The following is a 13,368-nucleotide window of genomic DNA, read 5'->3' on the forward strand; positions in this document are numbered from 1 at the left end:
GTTTCTTGGTATGATGCAGGCATAGAGGAGGGTCAGAAGGATGATGGCTTTGTAAACCTTCAGTTTTGTTGACATTGCTTCTGCGGTCCCAGACTGACTTATGGAGTCTGCTGAGTCAATCTCGCATTGACTTCATCATCTATGTGGACAGCACAGGAGAGTGTGCTGCCTAGATAGGCAAGCTTGTCAACCATCGACAGTTGTTGGCCTTTAACTGAGATGCGTGGTTCCTGGGGCATTGTGCCAGGTCCAGGTTGAAACATCACTTCAGTCTTCTTTGCGTTAATAGTTAGTCCAAAGTTGTCACAGGCTGATGAGAGTAGGTCCATGGATCATTGCATTTGAGCCTGTGAGCCTGCACATAACGCACAGCCGTGAGCAAAGAGGAAGTCACGAAGCATGGCTGTCTGGACTTTGGAGCTCACTCAGAGCCTGTGCAGGTTGAACATGTCTCCATCAAAATGGTACCTGATCCCCATCATCATCTTGGAAGGTGTCCAACAGCATAGCAGAGAATACCATGCTGAGGAGGGTAGGTGCAAGCACACAGTCCTGCGTGATGCCATTTGTGACTGGAAAGGGGTCAGAGCATTTGCCATTTGCAAAGGCACGTGCCATCATGCCATTGTGGAACTGTCAAACCATATTGATGAATTTTTTGGGACATCCATACTTCATTATTTCCCAGAAGGTTTTGGTTAGATAGATGAATGTGAGGAAAAGGTCGATATTCTGTTCCTGGCACTTTTCTTGAGGTTGCTGGGTTGCAAACACCGTGCCAGTGGTTCCACATGCCTTTCTGAAGCTGCATTGATGCGCAGGCAGTAGGTCACTTTGACTGGTGGTCACCGATTGAGGAGGACTCTTGTGAGCATCTTTCTGGCAGTTGAGAGGAGGGAGATGTCCTTGTAATTGTCACAGAGTTGGTGATTTCCCTTCATCTTGTACAGGTGGATGATGGAGGTATCCTTGAATTCTTGGGGGACTACCTCCAATGATCACATACTGCAGAAGATCTTGGTTGTGTAAAAGCTATCTTAAATCCTGTAATAACTGTATATTGATATTAGGTCACACTGGTAGATTCGTGGTGTCTCTTCAACTCTAGACAGTTTCAACTGACTATGCAAGATAGCAAGTTTTGTCTGGTGACATCTTTAATTGGACTTGTTACTTTTTAGTTGAGGAGATTACAGACAAGCATTTGAGTCCCCAAATGCCCTTCCTCAGGTCTGGGAAAAAAGCAGACATAGCCTAAGTCAAACATCCTGAAGTAATACAGTGGGAGTACTGTTGTAACCTGATGGTCCAGGAAACATAAAAGGTAAGGGTTTTTTGTAATACCTTTTACTGGACCAGCTGTATTGTTGGGAGAGAAGTCAGACCAGTTTTGGGGCACAAAGGGCTATACATGTACAGGGAAGCTGCTCCAGTGCATTATAATTACAGTGCATTAGAGCTGACTCAATTATTAATCAAGTCTGCTGAAGCATGGTCATTACTGTGCTCCAGCAGACTCCAGTGTCACCTATATCAGCATCCCCACATTGAAAAATGGTGGCAGGGGCGCTGTAACTAAAACTCATTGAACAAGCTTTAGTTAAAGCACCCCTGCTGCCATTTTTCAGTGCTGATACATGTGATACTCTGGGTGCTTTAATTAGTGCATTCTTGAGGCCTGGAGGACTAAAAGGTATGAATCTCTACCTCCCATTCTGGGCTTTGCCTCTGCCCCCAGGGTTCCCCACCCTGCTCCTCGGGGTTACCCCTTGACCCCCTCCCCCGGTAACTTGTCGCTAGCTCCACTGTCTGTCCCGGGGGAGCAGGCAGGAGAGGGTTAACCCACCTGCCTCCTGTCACTGCCACCACAGCCTGGCTGCTGTTTTTCGGGCTGTGCCCAATCCAGAGAGCAGCAGTGGCAGCTGCAGGTGGACAGGCAGGTTAATCCTTCCATGCCTGCTCCCCTGGGACAGACAGAGCAGGCCACCACAAGTAAGCAAGGGGTCGGGGGAGTGAGCAGGGATCTGGGGCGCTGTGGAGAGTGGGAGGGGACCAGTGGGCCCAATTCAGCCCACTGGGGGAGGAGAGGATGGTGTGATGTTTACACTAAGGTGTAGCCTGGAGTGTAACACAAGCTGGGTAACACGGATCAGGGAGAATCCTGCCCTGGAGCAGTGTCACTTTGAACCACCCATTGAGTGCTTAAAACGAGTTTCAGGTATCAATGTGTGGACAATCCAAGGGTTAAGAGCTCCAGGAGCCACTCAAAATTATCGGGTAACAAGGCCCTTAAAGACAAACTGGTTCAGAGAGGCATAAGCCTTCACAGGTGACATCCTATTCTATCACATGCTAACTGAAGTTCGCCAGTGACTTTCCAGTGTCATACTCTATCATTGCAAGTCTTTGGTGCTCAATCTGTATGTGCATATATGTATTTATATCCATATATATGGATTAAAAAAATCAGTTTTGACCTGGCCTTTTGGTGGTTCTTTTCCAGTTCTACCAGTTCCTTTACAGGCCGGCAATGGAAACTGCCTTAAAAAGCCCTGAACTTGCCCCTTTTTATTCCAAGTTAAGAATACCGACAGCAGCAATGGTTTCATTGTGCAGAACCATTTCCTTTCAGTAATTCTTCTCTCATCACTTTAGGGGTTCCTGTAATCAAAGACCAAACATGGAGACAGTTGAACAACCCCTGGCACCTCTTCTTGAATCAAAAGGACAACCCCGAGCACTAAACATTTAATAAATAACCTTGTCTGTGATTTGGCCAGCTCAAGGCAAAACCATGACTACTCAGGCCTTCTCTGCACCAGGCTGCTTCTGCTGTCAGTAGGTCAGCTGGCAGACTGTGGCCACCATCGGGAAGGTATCTGAGTGCAATCATAGCCACGTATCTCTGCTCTCTGTTCAGCTAAGGACAGGGGCAAAGTGCAATCTGGGGAGGTTTATAATAAAGCTTTATTTCCATCAGAGAAGCGCCATTACTTTGCCACTAGATGCACTCAGAGTTTTCCCAGCAGTGATCAAGTTCTATTGGGAAAACTGCATCAGTGGGAGAGGCGTGCCACAAAATAGACCCGCCACCTCCCCAAGTGACGCTCCGATCTCCTTCCTCTACCTGATCTGCTTCTCTGCTTTCTGCTTCCTGCCCTGTGCCTGCTGCCTGATTGCCTAGCTCTGCCTTCCACTTCCTGCTCTATCTGCAGCAGTGCTGGTTGTCCCATACCTGATCTGCCATGTGCCACGCAGAGGTACCTGTGCCATTTGTGACACTCATGACAGACTGGCTACCCACGTAGATCTAAATATCCCCTAAATGTAGTCATGCCATATCGGATGCCACTGCAGCATCTGTATATCTGTGCATCAGTACTTAGCTTGTTGCACACAAGTGGCGGGCACAGATATTTTTCTTTCCTAGCATCTCCCTTGCAACTTTCTGATTTTGTCCTGATATCTGGCCCAGTGTTTCCCTAGCTACAAATACATACAAGCCCAATGTGTAAAAATGCACTATAACAAGATTTTCATGTACCCAATGCACCTCACTATTACAAAGGTAGCAACTGATTGGATAGCCAACTCCCCTGGCACGAAAACAGAGCAGTAATGACAACTCATCCAAGCCAGAGTGGGCCTGGGGGAGAAGGCATGGGATGAGGGGGTGAAGAAGACCTGGGCATTGCAAATGAACTGCTGTATGACATTGGGAAAATGATTTCCTTTCCCCTGTGGCTATTTCCAGCTGCAAGTGTATCCTGTCTGCTTGGTCTACAAGCTTGTCTGGGCAGTGACTCTTTTGCTCTATGCCTGTGCTGGGCCTCAAGGCACTGCAGTGGGGGAACCTTGGCAGCCATGGTGGCATGGTGCTCCCTCCCTCACTGGGTCCCACACGCTGGGTCACGGAAGCGGATCCTGCCCAGAGCTGGTCTGGCCTGGCTGCAGCCCCATGTCCTGGTGTGAGCACATAAATCTTGAGAGGTACATGCACGTCCCCTCCTGCACCCCACCACCGTGTTGTTCGTGCTTCCTCTCACCCCCCATGTGTCACCTGTGCCCATACCCCCCTTCTCCACAAACCTACCCTGTTCCCCACATACTGGGGGGGGGCACATGTCCATCATCTTAGGTCCCTCCTCAGCAAAAATAAAAGTCGGTGACTGAGATAAGTCATACCTGCCTTCCCATAACAGCCAGAGACACTGATAAAAACAAGTTTGTGGCAATTTCTAGGTTGTAAACATCTCTGAGTAAAAGCAAATCCCAGTTCAGATTCCCATAAGCTCACTTCTGTTGTGGCTCAACATATCGGCGTTGCAAAGCACAGATCTGCCCAAACCTAATGTAGTGACAATCATTCATAATTCTGCTATAAAGCACAATGCTATATATACAGGAGAGAAAGGAGCTATAACAATGGGAAATGGCTTACAGGACAAGGTTATTGTGCAATCATTTTAAAAGCAATTAGCTATTAACTTGGGGGGAAATGACATGTTACAATGTGTCTTGATGACATTTTGTTCCCCATATTTCAATTTTCTAAATTAAATGAAGCAAAGCCTGTTCCTATTTCTGGTTTTCTCTTCTCATGGGCCATGGCAATCATGATGGTGAAATAGAAATGAGAAAAACACCTCTCCTGACTTTTAATTAGTCTTGGTTCTACTGGACAGTATTTGCTCAGAGATGTTGCGAGTGTGATCAACTGAGTTATATCAAGAGACTGTACTTAGAAATTTAAAACTGATGAAAGCACAGAAAGTATGGTACTGGGTAAGCATTCAAAAAGTCAAAACTCCATTCTGCTTGCCAATAGGCACATGGGTATTCCAATACAGTCCCTGCCCTGAAGAGCTTACAATCTATTTTAAATTTATTTAAATTTGCATCAAGTTCAAGGTCCGTAATTCAGGGACTGCTTAGGGAAGTGGGAGGAGAAGGTTTCTTAAGCATAATGGACAAATTAGTAAAACAAAAGCAAATAATTTTTTTGGAATAATAATTATTGCTTATTTAGTCATTACCAATTATTGAGCAGCATCTCAATTTTCTGTCAAATACTTCAACTATTTCAGCTCTGAGTTCTCTTCAAATGGTTTTATTCTTGCAGAACTTGCTTCTGGCCAGCGGAAAGTTGGCTCATTACCTATCAATGCTCTCTGTTTCCAACAAGATGTGGCAGAAGCTTTCAACATATAGATTAAGGGGTTTTTTGTTTTTTGCAAACATAGGGAATTTTTAAAGTTGGTTTTCCATCAACTTATAGGGATCACAATTTGCAAAAAATAAAATCAACATTTCAGCATTTTTTCATCATGTTAAAACAATGAACAATAGTTTAAGTGCATTACTCAATATTCATTAGCCATGCATGCTTTACTTTCCCCAAAACCGATGCTATCCTGTGTCTGTGAATGGGAAGGGAGTTTTGCATTTGGTTGTGGGAGAAAGGGGAGGTGTCCATACAACATGCTAGTAAGAAATTTCAAAACCCCTGGTTATTCAATTCCCAATTTCAACTGGTAGATGATCCCCAGGGATGAATCATTTGCACAAACTGAGCTTGGGAACACTGGACCTAAAACTGTAAGCTTATACTACTCACAATTATAGGAGCAGGCCTAGAAGACTACAGGAAGGGGAAGACTCATCGGCTGTGTCCCCACGAGTGGGACCAAGGACTCTGGAGCACCTCAGAGGCTTTTGAGGCACTGCAAAAAACATGCAGTGTACATGAATTGGTTCACCGTGCTGCATATTTGCAGCATGGTAGCAAAATTAGGTACTGGGAACTCCATACTCCAGCTATCAGCCCGGCTCTGCACATCTGGATTGCCACCGCTGCAGCTCCAGGAGGCCTCCAAGACCCCAGGTAAGGATCCTAGGGCTCCAGCCTCCCCTACCCAACTGAGGGCAATTTGCCATGTGTCAGCGCGTGCATGCAGAGACATTCCCCAGGGGCAACTAGCAGTAGCATATATACGTACTGCTGCTAGTTGTCCCCAGGGAAACATGCGTGAATGCTCATGGGGATGCACCCACCATGTTTAACCTCTTTACATTGGCTAATATTTAAAAAGGAACAAAAGAATTGCAATAGTTTTAATGCAAATTACAGACTTTTACTGAACACTTGGTGTCACTGTGACTTGTGCTGTACGTGCACAGTGGTGCTGCATCTTTGTATCTACTCCACTGAATCTTAATATTTCATTTTTGTATCCACTCCATTGCATCTTGATATTTCCACCTCAAAATCAGAGTGGAACAAAATAATAACATCTTTTCCCTACCTAGGAAAAATATTCATTTGCATGGAACATTTTGGGTTTTCTTACAATTTTAAGAATTCTTCTGTCTAACTGAAGCTGGAACAGTTTCAATGAAAAAGGCTTAAGCAAAACTCCTCCATTTTCTTGAGAGTTGTCACTTCATCCAAAAGGGTTTCAGTGCAAACTGTCCCTCAGCTCTCCTTACAAAGTTGTGCCCATCACATCAAATGAACAAAACAAACAAACCCCCTTACTTCCATTTTTTTAACTTAAAATTTTCAGCCTAGAAACTTTGCCCCACACCTTTGAACAATTCTGCAGCTGATGGGCTTTTCTGGCTGATAATAAACCAACTAAGTTTCTAATGATAAATGTTCTCTGAAGCTCTGAAACTAGAAGCACAGTCTTTTGAGAAAATACTTTACATGTTGCTTTCCCATTAATTTAAACAGCCAGCCATAATACAGCCAAAGGCACTGTTAAGGTCAAGAAAAAGTGCTTTCTGGATGAGATGACAAGACAGTTTCAAAGCATTTGTCACTTTTATGCAGCAATATGACATGCTTTCTAGATAAACCTTTTAAAACACTGGCTAGAACAGAGATCAGTCTAAAATATACACGAGCCCCAAAATATCAACACTATTTCATATTGAAACTTCACACGCATTTTTCAGAGGAGTGGCAGGAAAGCAGATTGACTCAGCATTGAATCTGTTGTATTTTTTAATTATTTAATAATTTATACTATTTTTAGTAGTTAAGGATGCAACTTTGTGTGCCTATCCAACCCAATCTGTACACAGTGAATACACTCTGCACCACCCTCCCAACACAACATTGATGGAAAGGGAATCTAACAGTTCCCAGCTTGGTTTCCTCCTCTCCTGTATTCCCCAGAGAGTCCAGCACCTGCACAAGGGATGGAGATGAGTATAGATGGGCCAGGTAGGTAACTGCATGGGATCAGAAAACAGCTATAAGTAGCCTTCGTATGAGTGTAAGAGATGCTATGCTGGGACAGACCACAGGTCCATCTTCCCCAGCGTTTTCTATAGTTGTTTCATAGTTAGTAGGGTCGGAAGGAACCTAAGCAGATCATCAAGTCCGACCCCCTGCCATGGGCAGGAAATGATGCTGGGGTCAAACGACCCCGGCAAGGTGTCTACCTAGCCTTCTTTTGAAGACCCCCAGGGTAGGAGTGAGCACCACTTCCCTTGGAAGTTGGTTCCAGATCCTAGCCACCCTGACTGTGAAGAAGTGCCTCCTGATGTCTAGTCTGAACCTGCTCTCAATCAACTTGTGGTCATTATTCCTAGTTACTGCCAGTAGTGCTCAGGGGAACAGGGTCTCTCCCATTCCCCACTGGTCCCCCTTGGTAAGTTTATAGACAGCCACCAGATCCCCTCTCAGCCTTCTTTTGGGGAGGCTGAACAGGTTCAGGTCCCGTAGCCTCCACTTGTAGGGCCTGCCTTGCTGCCCCCTGATCATGCGAGTGGCCCTCCTCTGGACCCTCTCCTTGGTGGCAGCAGCAACACAGAGGAACAGCAACCCCTCATCCTGGCCTATGGCAGTGAAAAGAGAGAAAAATCAAGGTAAAGGTACAGTAAAAATCCCAAATGGTTGTCAAGTCAAAGTCTAATATAAACTTTCTCTGGGAATCTCATAGGAAAGCCAGTTATGGCAAAGGTAGTAGTGTTGGAGTGCTCATATAGTTGCAGTGATCTAGGAAAAACACAAAGGCATTTTATTTTTGTCCAAAAACTTGTCTAACATCACTCCCCAGTATACAGTTGGTCCAATAAAAAGGTAATCAGCTTTCCTAAACTGCTTTAAAACCATCCATGTCAAATGTAATGATCACAGGCCAAGGCTTATGCTGTTTATATTGGTGGGTACTGCATAGTTAGGAATCAATGGTATAACTTCTTCTTCGCTGACACTGATAAAATTAAGTTTGACAGAAGACCTAAGGCCTCATAGTCGAACCCTAAACTGGCCTCTTAACTTGGTAAGAGTAAATATTACAGAGACTTACAGGAAAGGATGAATAAATAACATGGGCTGGTCTCAGACAGAACCCCAGATTTATCAAGAGGTGTTTGCAATCAGGCCGAAGTAATGAACTGAAGGATTTAAGGGCATGGTGGCAGATGGCCACAAAGGATGTTGTTTGGAAGTTATTTTCAAGGACACCGAGAGGCTGGCAATAGACAGGCAAAAGACATTTTCACTGACAGAGCTCAAAGCAAACCCCAAATGGTCTGAAAACTTCAGGGACTCCAAAGATCGGAGCTGCAAAAAAATACACAACCCCCATATAGACATTCATCAACACAGCCAAGATGCTCAGTTCGGTCCCCACAATTACTTTGTGTAGCTGCTGCAGGAAAGGGGATTTGTCCAGCATACAATGGCTATAATCAGTGGCCCCTATTGGAGGACCCAGGATGCTGTGGAAAGAGGTAGTCAACACCTACCTGTCGATATTAAAAGTCAGGTTCAAGCTGGGCAACTTGATGTCTATCTAGCCACTTCACTCCCAGTATCGAAGCCAGAGAAAGACTAAGGCAGAGTCTTGTGAGATTAAATGAATAGAAAGCGTTACCCACTGAATGATTAGATCCTGCTCGGTTACTTATAAGAAGGTACGAACAAAAAAAAATCAGTCTTCTAGAGTCTTCCTACCACTGACTCCAGAGGTCTTGTGAATTCCCATATTTATCAGCTCCCCTCTTTCTCTCTGGTTATGGACACATTAAATATGGAAAACACCCAGAGATCATGATAGCTTTGTGTACAGCTTCAAGAATATTTATTGAGCATGCCCTGTAATGACTATGCCGTTATAGATGTGTCCAGGTCCTTTTAGCCAAGTCTCTCTGCTCTGCATAAGTGCAAAGGCACAGACAGCTGAAGCAAGCCCATGCCTTTTCCCATGGGTTTTAGAGGTAGAAAGTATAAGATACTGCAGAATAGAAGCATTTTTCCTCTCTTTGTGCTTGATGCTGCACAAGTAAAATTAAGAAGGTTTTTTTTCCTCCACTAGGCCCTGCCCTCTGTTATTGGCACTTATTCACATTGGTCATTTCCAGTTCTAGGGGCTGCAATTTCCAAGGCCAATAAAATATGAAGAAAGATGTATGAGTGACAGCATAACTCAATGCATCTTTGAACCCTTTCACTTCTACATTTCCAGTTCAAAGGTAGGCCAGAGATGTAGTAAGTGAGGACCCTGCCTGACTGTCTTTGAACACAATGGCAAACCATTGTTTGAGTGCTACACACATCGAGGAACACATTATGGCTGTCTGGAGATATCTATAATCTGAGTACTTACACTGGGACTTGCCTTGCCTCTTCCTTGAAATAGTGAGGGGAGAAGCTGACCTTGCTGTCACCTGAGCTCTGCTTTTCTCATTAAAGCAAGGTTGTTAATTCCCATAACTTATTTCTGCCCTTCCCCACGTGGTAGGAGACCAAGGGACATCAATCATTAACATCATTTCTTCCTCTTTCTACTTCTCCACTGTTTCTTTTAGCATCTCAAAAGCCAAAAAGATTCCCAAAACAGCTGTGTGGGTATCTGAACACCCAGCAAGGGGCACAGCTGGGAGTATGATGTAGTTGGAAATGTTAAAAACAAGAATTCATCTGGCCAGATTAGCTGTTTGAGTCAAGCGTACCTCTTCCTGTCGTGGGGATAAGCACAAGGAGTATTTCACTGGACTATCCTGAATGCTTCTGGTACTGCTGTTAAAAAGGGGACCTCTCCTTGTGGCCACTGTTCCACGGGAGAGCTCCTTTCAGGTGAGAGGTCCATCTATGAAAGCATTTGTTATAGATACGGAAGACAGCATCAGGGGAAAGAAGCCTGTAGCTGATGCTGAATGATACACATTTGGGACAAGATTGTGCCTTTACTCCTAGTAATTAGTATCTGACATCCTACAGAGTTGGAAATCAGAGGGCTTGCTGATAGAGTACTGTTCACTGCCAATGAGAAACCTTCGAAGATGTGTAGAGGAAGCTGTCATTTACCAACCACACACCATTATCCTTCCTCAGCCTGATGAAAGGTTTTTAAACCCGAAAGCTTGCAAAGAAATTGTTTTTCCAACCATGTAAATTGGTCTAATAAAAGATATCTGATTCACCCAAAGAACCTTGAACTTCTAACATTGTCACTCCCGCCCAAATTCAAATAGTGATGCGCACATACCAACCTGGAGGTTGCTACTATAGTGACACATCTGAAACCAAGGACAGAAATAGAGAAATCCTCTCTTTTTTAAGAGGATTATGTGTCCAGGACTTCTACCCAATTTCTTGGTAACGGCGATTTGTAAACCCAGTTCTCCTCCTGGTCAAGGCAGAGAGGAGATTTGCTTCAGAGTGTATGGAAACAGAATCATTCCCTCCCACTTTATTTTTTTCAGTTTGGATAGCTTCTTGGTTGGTACAAATCAGTTAAATGAAGGCAGTGGAGCTCCTACACCAGATGATCTGGCTCATCATACCTTAGGAAGGAGATGAGGTTGTGACAGAATATATCAAGGGACATATCATGGGGACTCATACACCAAGATGGACAGCGATGAGGTGTTATCGCCAGGGTTCCTGATTTTCTCCGACGTAAAAAAAATGCCCAATTTTTGGTTAAAAAAATGTAAGCCCAAATTCACATTTTTTCATTATTAAAATGAATCATCACTATATCTATATGTTAGTAGTACTTCATTTTAATCACAGAAAAATGTGTATTTGAGATTATGTTTTTTAACTGAAAATTGGGGATTTTTTTTTAAATCAGAGAAAACCAGGATCTCTGGTTATCCCTGCCTCTTATTTGGCAAGGCCACAATATTCCAGAGGAATAATTAACTCTCCACTCTGATTGGCTAAAACTGTTCACTTACAGCATAATGAGCACCTACACTCTGTTTTGTCTTACTGCTCTCATTTTTGCTGGCTTCCCACTTGGCAGCTGCAGTCTATAAATAGCTGGAAAGATGATTAGCCTGAACAATGAGAGTAAATGATTCACAAATTAAATAATTATACTGAATCTGTGCAGAGCTCTTTTGTCTACAGCCAAACTCATAATAATGATCATTCCCCCAGTTTTTCCTGCATTTTTTGTGCTGTGTGCATAAAAGGAACCACTGCTTGAAGGGGAAGATGCCATCTGTGTCCCTGATGCTACTGGAGGTCAAAGCAGGAGTTAGAAAAACTCAGTTTATAATTCACTTGATTAAGTATGTTTTATTTAAAAGGGCCCAATCCAAAACCTCATTCATTCATTTTAATAATGTTTGGACCAGGCCGTAACAATATGTTGCTGTACCAATGCATATTCTTCTAACAGTTTAGATGCATGGGTGCAACTAGAACCAGAACAAGACAGAATATTCAGCCCATCCAACACTGAGCCTTTCAAATAATGATGTTGCTTGCTTTGCCTAGTTAGGCAAGTCATAAAAAATTGCTGCTGTTTTGCACTCTGCCTCTGGTTGTGCTGATTACAAGCCACAGGAGAAAAAAGCATGCTCTTAATCACTGATCCATGGGTGGAGGGTGGGGGGGATGTCTGTCACTTCAGGAAATAATCTCTTATAATAGTCACTTCCTTGTGCTGCTCCAAAACCCTTTTCACCTAGGACCAGTTTTTCATCTCTTCTCCCCGCCTGCAATCCTCATCTGAATATCTGAAGAGCACTTAGACAATCAGTGGATTGTCATAACCAAATTAGCCATACTAACCATTGCATTTTCCCCTCTACTGGGTTCTGAAGTTCCACAAGGCAGATTAAATGCAATTACACACTTATAAAAGAGCCTCTCAGAGGGGGAAAAAAATCTTCTCTTCCCTAAAAGAATAGTTTACAAAGCTCAAACTTAGGCCACATGAAGAGCTAGCGAGAAACTAAATGTATTTATTCTGCTGGCTCTCAAACAAAAGAGTAGATGTTCTGATGTCATTAGATAAGACTTCACTTGCCCCCCCACATCGGTAATCACTCTGTGGCTACTAAATCCCGTATTGGACTTGGTTGGGCCTACCTCAAGGCAGCATTAATGGTTTTCTAAAGTATTGGGACGGACGATGAAACCCATTTCATCCATGGCTGTGGCAAGATGTGAAAGTGTGTTGTACCTTGAGGCCTGTATTTTCCTAGATATCGGATCAAGACCAGAGATTTGAACCAGGAGCAGGCAAGTCAGCAGATAGAGCAGGGGTAGGCAAAATACAGCCTGCGGGCTGGATGCAGCCCACCAGGTCACTCTATCCAACCGCTAAAAAAATTTAGAAAATTATTATTTATATGCCCCTGGCTGCCTGTCATGCGGCCCTCGATGGCTTGCCAAAACTCAGTAAGAGACCCTCCACCCCTGAAATAGAGGCTAAGCACCATCAGGCAGCTGGTCAGACATCATCCCCAGCCTAGCCTGGTCTCTCCCATAATGATGCCGATGAGGAGTCAGGTGACCAGGTGGAACCTATGGGAACCGTGGCACAGTGGACTGAGACTCAGAACTAGGTCACATTTCTGGATTGGCCACTGGCTTTGTTGATGACCTTAGATCATTCATATTACCACTGTGCCTCAAGTTCCCCCTGGTAAAGTACAGCCCAGGATACCTTTTGATATCTATTATTGAAAAGTCCTATGTAAGAATCAAGTTGTAGCAGCAGTAATTTATTGCTACTTTTAGGCAATGACATTCTTTCTTTCTGAGTTCATGAAATAGAGACGTTCTCCTGCTGAAGCCAGAATGAGACAATGGGATAGATCCTGAGACTCAAAGGGACAACTGAGGATTCTTGGGAAAGGGTCTTTCCTGATTTCTGGCTCTTGTACACTTCACTGATCATTGCTAGTAGAATGGTCCCAAGTGATGTCTCCAAGTTACAACAAGAGGATGGCTGTTCCTTCTTTAGCCCTGTTTGAGATCAGGGAAGGTGTAAAGGGTAGAAGACCCTTTACTCAAGGTCACATTCTACAGATGAACTTTTCAAAAGTCTCACCTCTAACAGCATGGATTTCAAATTTTGAAGCAACTACATTTTACTAGCTGAGCAT

Source organism: Gavialis gangeticus, unplaced genomic scaffold (assembly GCF_001723915.1).
Source record: "Gavialis gangeticus isolate Ggan-Ray unplaced genomic scaffold, GavGan_comp1, whole genome shotgun sequence".
NCBI classification, from domain to species: domain Eukaryota; kingdom Metazoa; phylum Chordata; order Crocodylia; family Gavialidae; genus Gavialis; species Gavialis gangeticus.